General features: G+C 42.7%; 1 protein-coding gene and 1 pseudogene across 1 annotated transcript in view; both read left to right on the top strand.

Moving 5' to 3' along the window:
• The window catches only part of LOC144105685 (receptor-type tyrosine-protein phosphatase H-like), a 145,440-nt gene that overhangs the window by 10,539 nt on the left and 122,933 nt on the right, over positions 1-11,968 (top strand). The window lies entirely within an intron of this gene.
• Positions 7,156-7,706, top strand: LOC144105099 (uncharacterized; annotated as a pseudogene).

Here is an 11,968-nt window from a genome sequence, read left to right as displayed (position 1 = left end):
ACAACGCAGGGCCCTCAAGTCACGCGTTGTTCTCGGATTTTTCATGCGTCTACGACGCAACATAAGCCAGATTACGTCCACTGTGTGGCCATCGGAGCAGAGCATGAGGGTAGTGGGCGATGTCAGTGCACGTTAAAGAACTCCTGGCGGTCGTAATTTCCGGAGCCCTACACCACAAAATCCCCCACAGGCTGAGTCGCTTTGGTACGTTAAACAACCATAAACGTTTACATGAGGCCAAAATGAACTGATGTTGTGTTTCTTTTATATGTATCTAAGCAGGTCTCGAACGGGGAAAAGTGAGATTCGGTGCAGAAATTTTCATCTGTGGGCGCACATTGAAATGCTTGTTTCCTCGGGAAATATGCCATATCCTCGGCCTTTGAAATACGTATTCAAATATAAATGAGTGAGTAAAAATGCATATTACTCTTTAACAAATAAACTATGTTGTAATAACTAGGCCTATTTAGTATAGGCCTTGGTGTGGAACCAAACGTTTCAAAAGCGAGTTTAGATACGTTAGCTTTAGTTAAAGCACATTGATGGGCCCCTATATACGTTGGTCGCATGTCTTGCTCTGAAACCTATTCAAGGGCTTTCGGTTTAGTATGCTTTGGGCACTACGCTGGGAATGTGGTGTATTGCCGTTAAAGAATCCATGTTGCTTTCTAGCCTCAATAAAGAAAAATCTACAACCTATCTGTTTTCCTTCAAGAAGCCCAGTATTTTCCTACACACTTAGTGTTGTCAGAAGTGTTCTGGCAAACTCTCTCGAAAGTATTGAGGAAGTTCAAGTGGCCCTCTATCTCTTCGTGCGAAATTCTAATTCTGATTTCCAAACATCGAACTTGCTCATTCGAGCACAGATTTGTGCTTAAATCTCTTGGAACGGTTACCGGCGTTACAGAAGAGTTTAAGTTCGCTCGCATGTGTGCTATGAAGGGCGTGCTGATCACGCTTGTATGTATGTATGTATGTATGTATGTATGTATGTATGTATGTATGTATGTATGTATGTATGTATGTATGTATGTATGTATGTATGTATGTATGTATGTATGTATGTATGTATGTATGTATGTATGTATGTATGTATGTATGTATGTATGTATGTATGTATGTATGTATGTATGTATGTATGTATGTATGTATGTATGTATGTATGTATGAACACATTCATGGACGGAAGTATGTATATGTGTAGGTATGCATATCGGTACGCATGTACACCAGCATGTCTGTATGCATGGTTTTTTCAGCACCGCAGGGGACAAAGGACGTGCCAAGTACACAGACACGGCGCAAATGTGCACAGACTCAGCGCCGTGTCTGTGCTCTTGTCACGTCCTTTGTCCCCTGCGCTGCTGAAAAAACCATGCCACACCAACTTGCCCAAGCTTCTACAGTATCTGTATGCATGTACTTACATATGTAAGTATGTTGTAAGCATGTGCATCGTGCGCGAAAGTCGAGACCACGAGAACTGCGGTGATTGCAATTTTTTTGTATATAAAGCTGCGCCTGAAAGAGGTGTGTAGGCAGACAGGCTAATATCAGGCACTCCACCTTGAAAACAAACGCTGCACACTGAAAAAGAGTTGTTGCGCGGTTCTCTAAGTTCGAGTTGTCTTTCCACATTTGCGCCGGGCTGTATTTTCAACTGCATCCGTGCATGGTGTTCCGCGATTCCGCATCATCCGCGATTCCGCATCATCCGTTCCTTCCATTTCTTTCTTAGTAAGCTCTTGCATGATATGTACCGACGCATCCGCGATCCACACCACCTTCTCCTACTCTCCATGAAATTGTTGTCTTCCTCTGAGGCCACAGAGTTAAAAACATCCAGTCCAAAACTCCTTCATCTCTAGGAGTACAGCTCCTCGCGTTCCAGCCTTAATGGTCCTCCCTAATGGTGCTGCGATAGCTTCGTACACTTGCCTACGTACGTACAGGTGCGGCCAGAATATTACGGAGCGGGCTTAATAATAATAATAATTAATAATTGGTTTTTGGAGAAAGGAAATGGCGCAGTATCTGTCTCGTATATCGTTGGACACCTGAACCGCACCGTAAGGGAGAAAATAAAGGAGGGAGTGAAAGAAGAGAGGGAGAAAATGGTGCCGGAGCATGCTTCGGAGTCTGAAATTTCCTGACGCGTTCCATATAGAAGATATGATGGTTTCTTGGGTTCATGCGCAATCGCACCAGCGGCCTGTGCTAGCATATGTATAAAGTGTTTCCTAACTTTTGCTAGGCAAGCTGTGGCGAGCGTTCAAATCACCGAAGCGTGCTCCGTAATATTACGGCAGGGACTATACATACACGCACGCACGCACGCACGCACTCATACATACATACATACATACATACATACATACATACATACATACATACATACATACATACATACATACATACATACATACATACATACATACATACATACATACATACATACATACATACATACATACATACATACATACATACATACATACATACATACATACATACATACATACATACATACATACATACATACATACATACATAGATACATACATACATACATACATCATGCAAAATCAGCCTTTCCCCTTTCTCATGTCGCTTGCCCTTGCAAACGCGCTTCACTTTTCAGCGACAGGCTGGAGCATGAGCTAGCTATGGTTAGTCGTGCCACTACATCGACATCAAGTATGGGCTGCCAATAATGTTTAGCCCTCTGTTTGTCTACACCACGTAATTTTCAGTGCAACATGCATATGAAAAATACTCGTCCCGCGCCGAACCCCTGGCGTACCGCCAAGGCCAACGACTTGCCTAGCCAATGCGCGCAACGTCGGAGGCGTGATTCAGTGCCGCCGCTTCCGCTAAACGGGGAAACAAAGCGTCACTCGCGCAAGGGGGAACTTCTGTGCCGCGGAGATCTCATCGGAGGGAAACAGGATGCCGCAGCGGCGGCATTTCTCGCTTCTCTCGAGCAGAGATGCCCCGTCGGCGCCGATGCAATGCGAGACTAGAACGAATGCGTTGCCGAGAATGCTGCCGGCTCATTTCTTCTGCAGAGAATGCAAGCGGCCAGCTCATGATTTTTTAACAGAACAGTGTTTCTAGTGTACCAAATCTCATTGCCAGTATACTTTCATGGCCACCTAAAGGGGTCTGACCGCTTCACTGTAGTGAAATGAAGAGTATGTTTGGGTCCACGAAACAATTTTTGTCTACGATCACCTCGAAAAGCATCTTAATTTATTCCGAACTTATACAAATGATACCATGAATTCGATCGGACAAAAAAATTAAAATTCCAACGCCGTTGGTATTACGCCACCAATGACGCCCCCGAGGGGGAAGCTTGAGAAGTTACGATAGAGCTCACATTACTTTTGAATCAAACGCAGCTGCTTTGAAAAGAATCACATGAAGCGTGAACTTTAAAGGCATCCTCAAGGTGAAATGATAGAGAAATGGGTAGTTGTCGCCACCTTTTGTGAACGACAAACACCCTGTGGCATGACTGTGATGATGACAGATTCCCTTGCGCCATAAAAATTCCATCCAAATTCCGCATGAAAATAACTATCAAAAGAAGTCCTCCAACAAGAAGTTGAAAAAGTAATCCAAGCTATGCTATTCGCCTTGAATGTATTCTTAAAATCCGAAAACGGAGTGATAGCGAAGACTGGCAGACAAGCAATGGACACCAACAAGGCAGTTAAAATGCGTTTCTTTGGAGTGCATTTTTCCCGTCGTTCCGTAATCGCTGTTGCAGTTATTCAGAGAACTCGAAGTTCTTGCCTGATAAAATATCTATTGTTTATTCCACTATCACGTTCGATTTATGTTTTTTTATCCAGCGCCACTGCTCAGCACATTCGGTCAGTGCGCCCAATGATAGCAAATGGCCACCGAATGGTGGCTCTCGAGGTGGAATGTAGTGTACGAAAGCAACAGCCACGTATTACACCGCTTTTGGAATTTAACCTCAATCCAGTCTCAGTGGAAACTGCTATCTATCAGCAAAGGTAAAAGAGTTATTTTTCACACGCAAGAAGCTTTAACAGACATGATAGCCTGTAAAACGAAGAACACTTCTCGCATGCAGCGGGAGTCATCGACTTGACGGCGCTTGTAGCACGCGCCGCAATTCGCTACCATTGTTGCGCAGTACCGACAGAGGCCACTGAATACCTCACGTATTTAGGAGCACGCCAACGGGATAAGTGCCCTAGGTGCACATGCCCACTGCTATAAACGGCGATAAGAAAACGCCGTGTCTTATCTTGAGAACGTTAACTTTGGCCTGTGCACTACACTGCGCATTGTTACGAAGGTGAATGCCTTCTAGACGAGCTGCCAGCCACAAACGATACTGGTTCAACCAAGACCATTAAGCTTAACTTCCGCATTGCTGTATGACTAAATTAGAAATAAAGCTGTGTTGAACCATTTCCTCACTTTTTAACAATGTGACCAACCGTTATGTGTCCTTCTCATTAGGCTTAGTGAGCACCAATCGTACTGAAGTGTGGTTTTTGATAATCTAGGACATATTCGCTTTTATATCGTGCATGATACACAGTGCCTGCTGTTATGACTCGCGGCGGCCAGCCTCTAAGTTCTTCAACCAAGAAAAATTTTCAAATACGTGTCAAGATGTTCAGACAAACGGGACTGTATACACCACCATTCTTTGCCGCCGTGGTGGCTTAGTGGTTATGGCGCTCGGCTGCTGACCCGGAAGACGCGGGTTCGATCCCGGCCGCGGCGGTCGAATATCGATGGAGGCAAAATTTTAGAGGCCCATGTACTGTGCAATGCCAGTGCACGTTAAAGAATCCCAGGTATATATTCGAAATTTCGGAGCCCTTCACTACGGCGTCCCTCATAGCCTGAGTAGCTTTGGGACGTTAAACCCCCATAAACCACAAACACTATCATTCTTTAATAATATTAATCTACCGGCGCTGCCAAAGCATTCAACGCTCTAACAATATGGCAGATTTATCCATGGTGGAGGGTTATTCTCGACGGTGTTAGCTTATCAATCAAGAATCCTCGCGCTTAAAGAAGGAGCACATCAACTAATTATCATGCTGCGCTGCTGTAACCGTAAATTGTCATGGTTGCTTCCTCAGAGAGCGACACCACTCAGAATATGTAACTAGTAAAAGCGCACTGAACTGTCACTGTAAACATCTGAATTTATAAAGTGTTGTGGAGTAAACATGGAGCACTTAGAGTAAATATACATCAGGTGAACGAAAGCGTGCGTTGCTCGCTGCTAAGAAGGCTTAATAATATTTATGTCCATGCAATATCTATGCAATCCTTATAGTGTTCGAAGAAAAGTATCTACCGGAGCTAGATAATTTTTTTGTACAACATACTCAAAATACTAACGAGTAACTTTTTTGTGTGATATGATTTTTCTTTACCAGAAAAGCTCGCAAAATAAACAGTACCGTAGAAGGATCATTTGAAATTGCTAATGATGTGCCTCTCACCGCAGGGTGTTTTGCAGTAGACATCAGTGACCATCTGCCTATTTTTCTGCGCGTTCAGACTAAACCCCTCCCAACACAAACCTTTAATCCACGTCGGCAGTGTATTTCCCAGAAAAACCTTGAAACATTTATAAGTCGCATAGAGTTAGTATACTTGGAACCTGTTTTCCTAAGCACCGACTCGGATGCTACCTACACAGCTTTCTTGCGACTCTCTTTACCAATCTATCACGAATGTTTTCCTACTGTTGAAGTAAAACTGCCGAAAAACGCTCGCAAACCATGGATGTCCCCTAGACTTATAAGACTTGTAAAAAAGAAGCACAGGATGTTTGCTGAATTTATTAGGACTAGGGATACTTCACTATTTCCCCGTTTTAAAGCATTTCGGAACTGTTTGAACAAAGAACTCATAACAACTACGACCACTTACCACAATAACCTTTTTGGTAAGGAACTCTCCCATCGCCCTAAAGAAAAATGGAAGCGCCTTAATCTACTTCTGAATAGAATTACACACCCAAATAACATGACAAGTTTAGTAGTTGATGGAACTAACTTGAGTGGGTCTCGTTTGGCCGGTGCTTTTAATAAATTTTTTACTACCGTTGGCAGTCGGTATCACAGCCCTGACTTCTCAAAATTTCTGGATGATAAACTTTCACAATCCCTCTTCTTTGAACCTACAGATGAAAATGAAGTGTACTCTATTTTAAAAAACTTGAGAGACACGACAGGCTTAGACTCTTGCGATCTCCAGAGTCGCCCAATAAAGTATGTCCTGCCTTCAATAGTTCCCTGCTTAACGCATATATATAACACGGCGCTCACTACAGCCCACTTTCCTGCTGATATGAAACTTGCTAGGGTGGCAGTAATCTTCAAAAAGGAGGATAGAAATAATTTAAGTAATTATAGGCCCATATCGGCCTTACCTTTCTTCTCCAAGGGGCTAGAACGCGTAATTCATCATCGAACTCTTAATTTTCTTCTAAAGCACTCTATTATAAATGACTGCCAATACGGGTTTACCAAGAACAAAGCAACAGAACATGCATTACTTGATCAAAAAGAATATATATTAGGTAATATTGAATCCCAGAAGCTCACTCTAGGAATCTTCGTAGATTTCAGCAAGGCGTTTGATACCCTCAATCATAACACCCTCTTTGCAAAACTTGAACATTATGGTATACGTGGCCATGCCCTCAACCTTTTCAAGTCATATATGTCCTCACGTTCACAATATGTTGTCATCAATAACTGCCGCTCTGATGTCCTACAAATTTTAAATGGAGTGCCACAGGGTAGTCTCTTGGGTCCTATGCTTTTTAACTTATATATAAATGACATCACTAATATAAGCAACGAGATAAAATTTACTATTTATGCTGATGACACCACTTTGTTCTGTTCCTCCACTGACATTAACCAATTAACCGATTCAGCGAACTTAGTATTGACTGCTCTGAAGGAATGGTCATCCTCAAACTCCTTGAAAGTAAATAAGGAAAAAACAAAGGCGAAAATATTTCATGTTAAGGGCAAGTTGGTAGAGAATGCACCGCCTATCTTTTTCAGTGGCGCACAAATTGAATATGTTGAATCATTCACATCACTTGGCGTAGACTTTACCCCGTCAATGTCATGGGATGCTCACATAAACAAGGTCTGCATCAAGCTCTCTAAATTCATAGGTATCATCTCTCGCCATAAATATATCTTACCTACAAAGACAAAACTTGACCTTTACTATGCATTCTTTTTTTCATACTTAGGGTACTGCTATTTGGTATGGGGAAATACTACAGTGTCCAATTTGCAAAAGCTTTTTCTTCTACAGAAGAAAATGCTACGAGTCATTACAAATTCCTGCTATGACGCCCCAACTCGCCCATTCGAATAAAATACAAAATAATTCCAGTTTCTAGGTTGTTTGAGTATAGGTTTGCCTGTTTTTATAAAAAACAGACTGCAAGAGATGACCCCTTTTTGTTCCGTATTGTGCAGCTGGTACCACACAACACTCCGTATACCACTAGAAACCCTGAAATGTTTTCGGTACCCAGATGTAGAACAAACTATGGTTTTGCTATGCTGAAATATATACTACCAAGATGTTTGAACTCTTCTCTTTATAACAATATGAACACAATGTCTCTTCGTGCACTTCGTGAAACTTTTATTGATTAGGTTGTATTAGTACTGAAATACATATGTTCGACCGTTTTTTCTTTCCTTGTCATTGCTTAATATATCTAACCCCCTGCCTGCATTATAGTACAATCTGTTTTGTTTGAGGTGTGAATTGTTATTTGTATGCCGCAAGAACTGCCGCTGCTGTCATCGTCGACTTTTTCGGGTGACGAAGCCCGTCAAGCGGTTATTGTGAACCGCTTTTATTTCGTCACCCACGCTTTCTGTAATGGCAAAAACTGAAATAAACAAACTTTCCAAACTTTCCAATATGCCGCTGTAGATCAGCAAGGTTCGAAATCTCACATCCAATATACTTATCATTCATTTAGGACGAGCATAATTGTTTGAGTTACTCGAATTGTCAGGTGCAAAACAAAGTCACCGGCTCGATCCCGCTCACGCGGGCTCCACATGAGGAACTGAAAATAAAATGTCGGTATAGGGGCAATCTTTTGCGTGTTATTGAGCCCACGTTATCGAAATTAATCCAGAGCCCACCGCTCCAGCGTTCCTTATAGCACGCACAGTTCTTTTAGAACGCAAAAATGTATGGGTTCTTTATCAGATAAATCTTGTAAAATCACGAATTCAGTTAACAGTAACTTCTGAATAAATCCAATGAGAGTTGATTGGAATGTGGTGCTGAATGAGAACAGAGGTATTGGGCACATGCATTCGCTTTTTAGTGGAACGTTAATGGTTATTTCATTTCATTGCTATTATGCAATTACGAATTTCTTTGCTGTTTTTTTTAGTAATGACATTCCTATCCACATTCCTGCTCCAATAACGAGCACCATATACAATCTTTATTGTGTATTATTAAGAGGTCCCTCCTTATTCCGGGCATATTTTCGAAAACTCATTGAAAGTTTCCTCAGTATGGTGCACAAGCGAGATATTTAAGTAAAACTGTGTGCAAATAAAATGTGGAATACTTTAGAAAGGGCTCAGTACTAGCAGGTGGCCACTGCAATGTGGCGTTGTAAGTGCTCCTGAAGGGCTGTAAGTTGTAACATGAGATTATTCAAACTTGTAGTGGCATAACTATCTCTGTTTTTATAGAGGCTTATTTGCGTGCGATTCAAGAAAACTATGTAAGACATATCTTCCAAGAGAAGAATCAGGAATGGCCAAACAGCGTGCACTTCATCGTATTGCTTTATGGCCACTGAAATAAACTAAGAACGTCGGCAGAAGGAATTACGTTTATTTTGAGTCTAAGTTTTGCCCTCGCACCGCTCGGAAAATAGGTTATGGAAGTAACAGAGCACTCTGCGTGTGCTAACGTCGGTAAATACGTGCGCAGAAAATGCGCACAACTATGGAAGAGTTACAATTATTCTCAACCGCCTGAGCTTCGGAGGACTCAACTATGGCTACTACATGTCGTGAGCAAAAATTCTGGTGTGTTTGCAGGCTCCGGGTGCAGCCTCATTTCTCTCACTGATATTGTTTACAACTGGTGGGGCCCGAAAATGGCCTGAAATTAAAATTATTTCATTTTCTTTAAGGTTTAAGTGTTGGTTAAATGGCCTCCTGGGCTGATCGAATGGTAGCTATGGCCGTTATTATGTGACAGGAGCCCAGCAGTCGTATGGTGCGCTTTAGGGGCGGACCAGAGGTGTGGAAGCGCGGATGTGGTCCGATTACGTGCTGTCTAGTTTCATTTGGCCCGCTGTGCTCTGGTATTGGCGAGCGAACTGTTCGAATGCGAAAAACTTAGTCATTATGGATCGTCATTCGCAGCCATACGCGATACAGCCTTCTTGCTTCGCAGCAAGTGACGCCTGGCAATAGCTGGAATGGCAAGAAAGTTTCACAGCACCTGAATGTTTTATGACCCACTTCCTCTGGAGTTAACGGCGTTGGCGATAGTTGGCGTAGCTTGCCCTAACGGGAACGTTCCTAAGCACTGCCTCGAGAAAATCTTAATTCGGTGCATTTTAGTCGTAAAGTTCATCTGCACTGGCCTCGGGAGGAAGGGGGGGGGGGGGGGGTTCTCGGGAGGGAACGTGCCCTTTGAACGTGCCACGCGCGGCGCAGGGTGTGACCACTTTTTTCATGCATCCTGCCTTTCGGTTGATGCAAGGTTTGCCGTCGACGGGTGCGTCTCGGGGCCGTGAGACGTTGTAAACGCTTCAAAACGCCTCTCAGACGCCGCATGTAGCTTCTGGTAGGTGAGAGCCGTGAAATATGTGTCGGGAGCGACATACCTAGCATACGCCGGGGATGTTGGCCGCGGACGTGTTGCCCGATAACGTCCGCTGAACTTTGTCTGCGGATTTAATGGACACGGGAGATATCAGTATCGTCTGTCTGAATTTTGCTACTGCGAAGCGCTAACGTGTCGAAAAAAAAAGAACATTTGCACGAAGCCCGCTATTGTTTTTTTTAAAGACACAAATATTTTATTCCTTAATTTCTCTTTCGCGAAATAACCAACTATTTGTTATTAATTCTTATTTATATTATTTATTTCAACCTTTTTCCTTCATTGCGAAAGAGCTCCAGAAGTACTTTCTGTGACAAGGGACAAAGTATGAACATTTACCAGTAATATTGTGAAGGCTTTAAATTGGTGTATAATAAAAGTTGTACTTGCGATATATTCGCAGTCATAACAACGAAAGCGAGAAGACAATGTTCAAAAAAGAGTGTATTTTAACGAACGTATAAAAATTGTGTTTCATGCCTTCTCTTGGAATCGGCTCTGATACTCAGATGTGTTCGCTAGGCAACAGCGCAGAGGACTGCATATATCAGACCCATGCTTATTTGTTCTTCTATGCTTCTGGTTGATTAGTAACAAATGGGGTTATTTAACCTACGCTGATATCGCACACCACGCAGTCCTTTGCAACGGCGTCCCTCATTTTCCGTGTGCCGTTTCTAGGCGTTAAAACCGCAATTTGAATTTTTTCTTCTGGAATTCAGCTTTAATTGCCTTGCGCTCATTCTTTTGCGCATTCTGTTCACTGTAGGTTTTAGCGCTACCTCAAGTTTTTTTCTTGCTCCAGATCGGCGCGTCGGCGTCACTTTAACTTCATGGCTCACAAGACACCACGCCTTTTTGCCTATTCAGTCTCTTACGTCCTGAACTCCTCCTTTTGCCTTTGTTAGGAATGCATTGAGATGACTTCAGACAGAGTGTTTTTTGAACGGAAAAGAAAAAACAGCGCTTGTGTCTTGTCCTTTCTTCTTGTGTGGTTGCATGATTTTGCGCTGCTCCTTTTCCTTGCTCCAAAATGCACCAACTAGCCCAAAATGAAGTTTTACTGAAAAAAGCTCACATAGAAAGTGCAGCGCCTTTGCTGTCTTTTGGTCTTGTGTACTTAGAAACAAACGAAATATATTAACTTTTACCAGTGTTAAGTATTTGCGAAAAGGCACACCTGTCTAGCGAAATATGCCCTAAGAGAGTTGAGTGACAATGCATATTTTAACCCTGTTTCTGGGCGCGTATAGCAACAAATTGGTCATGTATATTCAATGTTATGATGAATGAACGGCATAGAGGTGTGTTGTGAAAAATGTTAAGTTTCGATTCTCTCATCTCGCACGATTGCTGTCTGTTATTGCTTGCTGATATTCTTTCTAGCTTTAAAGACATGGCTCTCGCATTATGGAGGTGTTGGTTCGCTACACACGCATGTACCGTTGACCAGACGCTGAACCCTGTTATAGACAAGTTCTAGCATTGCGGCCACAGCAACGGCAGCTTTCGAATACGCAGGAAGGTACATCAAGTGTAGTCAGGGGTCACCAGACAGAGTAGAAAATTTAACAAAATATGAGGGACAGAGGAGGGGCGCTCCTTTTGTCAATACCCTCGTAGAGTTCATGCACACTTTTGATAGAGTTTGCACTGTCCAATAAAAAAGCACTGCGGAACAATTAACTTTATCTGCGGTGCTTGGGTGGGACGTGTGTCTGAGTGATTGAGATCATGCGTTGAAAGCTCGTGTCATGACGCAACCATTTCTTTTTCGCTTTTTTTTCAGTCAATGGACCCTGCGTAACGAGCGTTGGCATTGTTCCTATAACGAGTTCAATTCGATATTGCTCACACGATGCAGCCGAAGAGTTGCGACATTTCCGTTGAATAGTGAAAGATATCTCAGATAATATTGTCTTGCTGCTTATCCCGCGAAGTTGTTTGCTACGGCGGGCCTGCAGCAGCTGCAAGTTTTCTCAAGCGTCATTCAACGTCGAAGCTTGCGACGCAGTGTCAGTCGATGCAAAGAGCAATTTAC

This window comes from Amblyomma americanum, chromosome 9 (assembly GCF_052857255.1).
Source record: "Amblyomma americanum isolate KBUSLIRL-KWMA chromosome 9, ASM5285725v1, whole genome shotgun sequence".
Lineage (NCBI taxonomy): Eukaryota > Metazoa > Arthropoda > Arachnida > Ixodida > Ixodidae > Amblyomma > Amblyomma americanum.
This window is presented reverse-complemented; position numbering and strand designations above follow the sequence as displayed.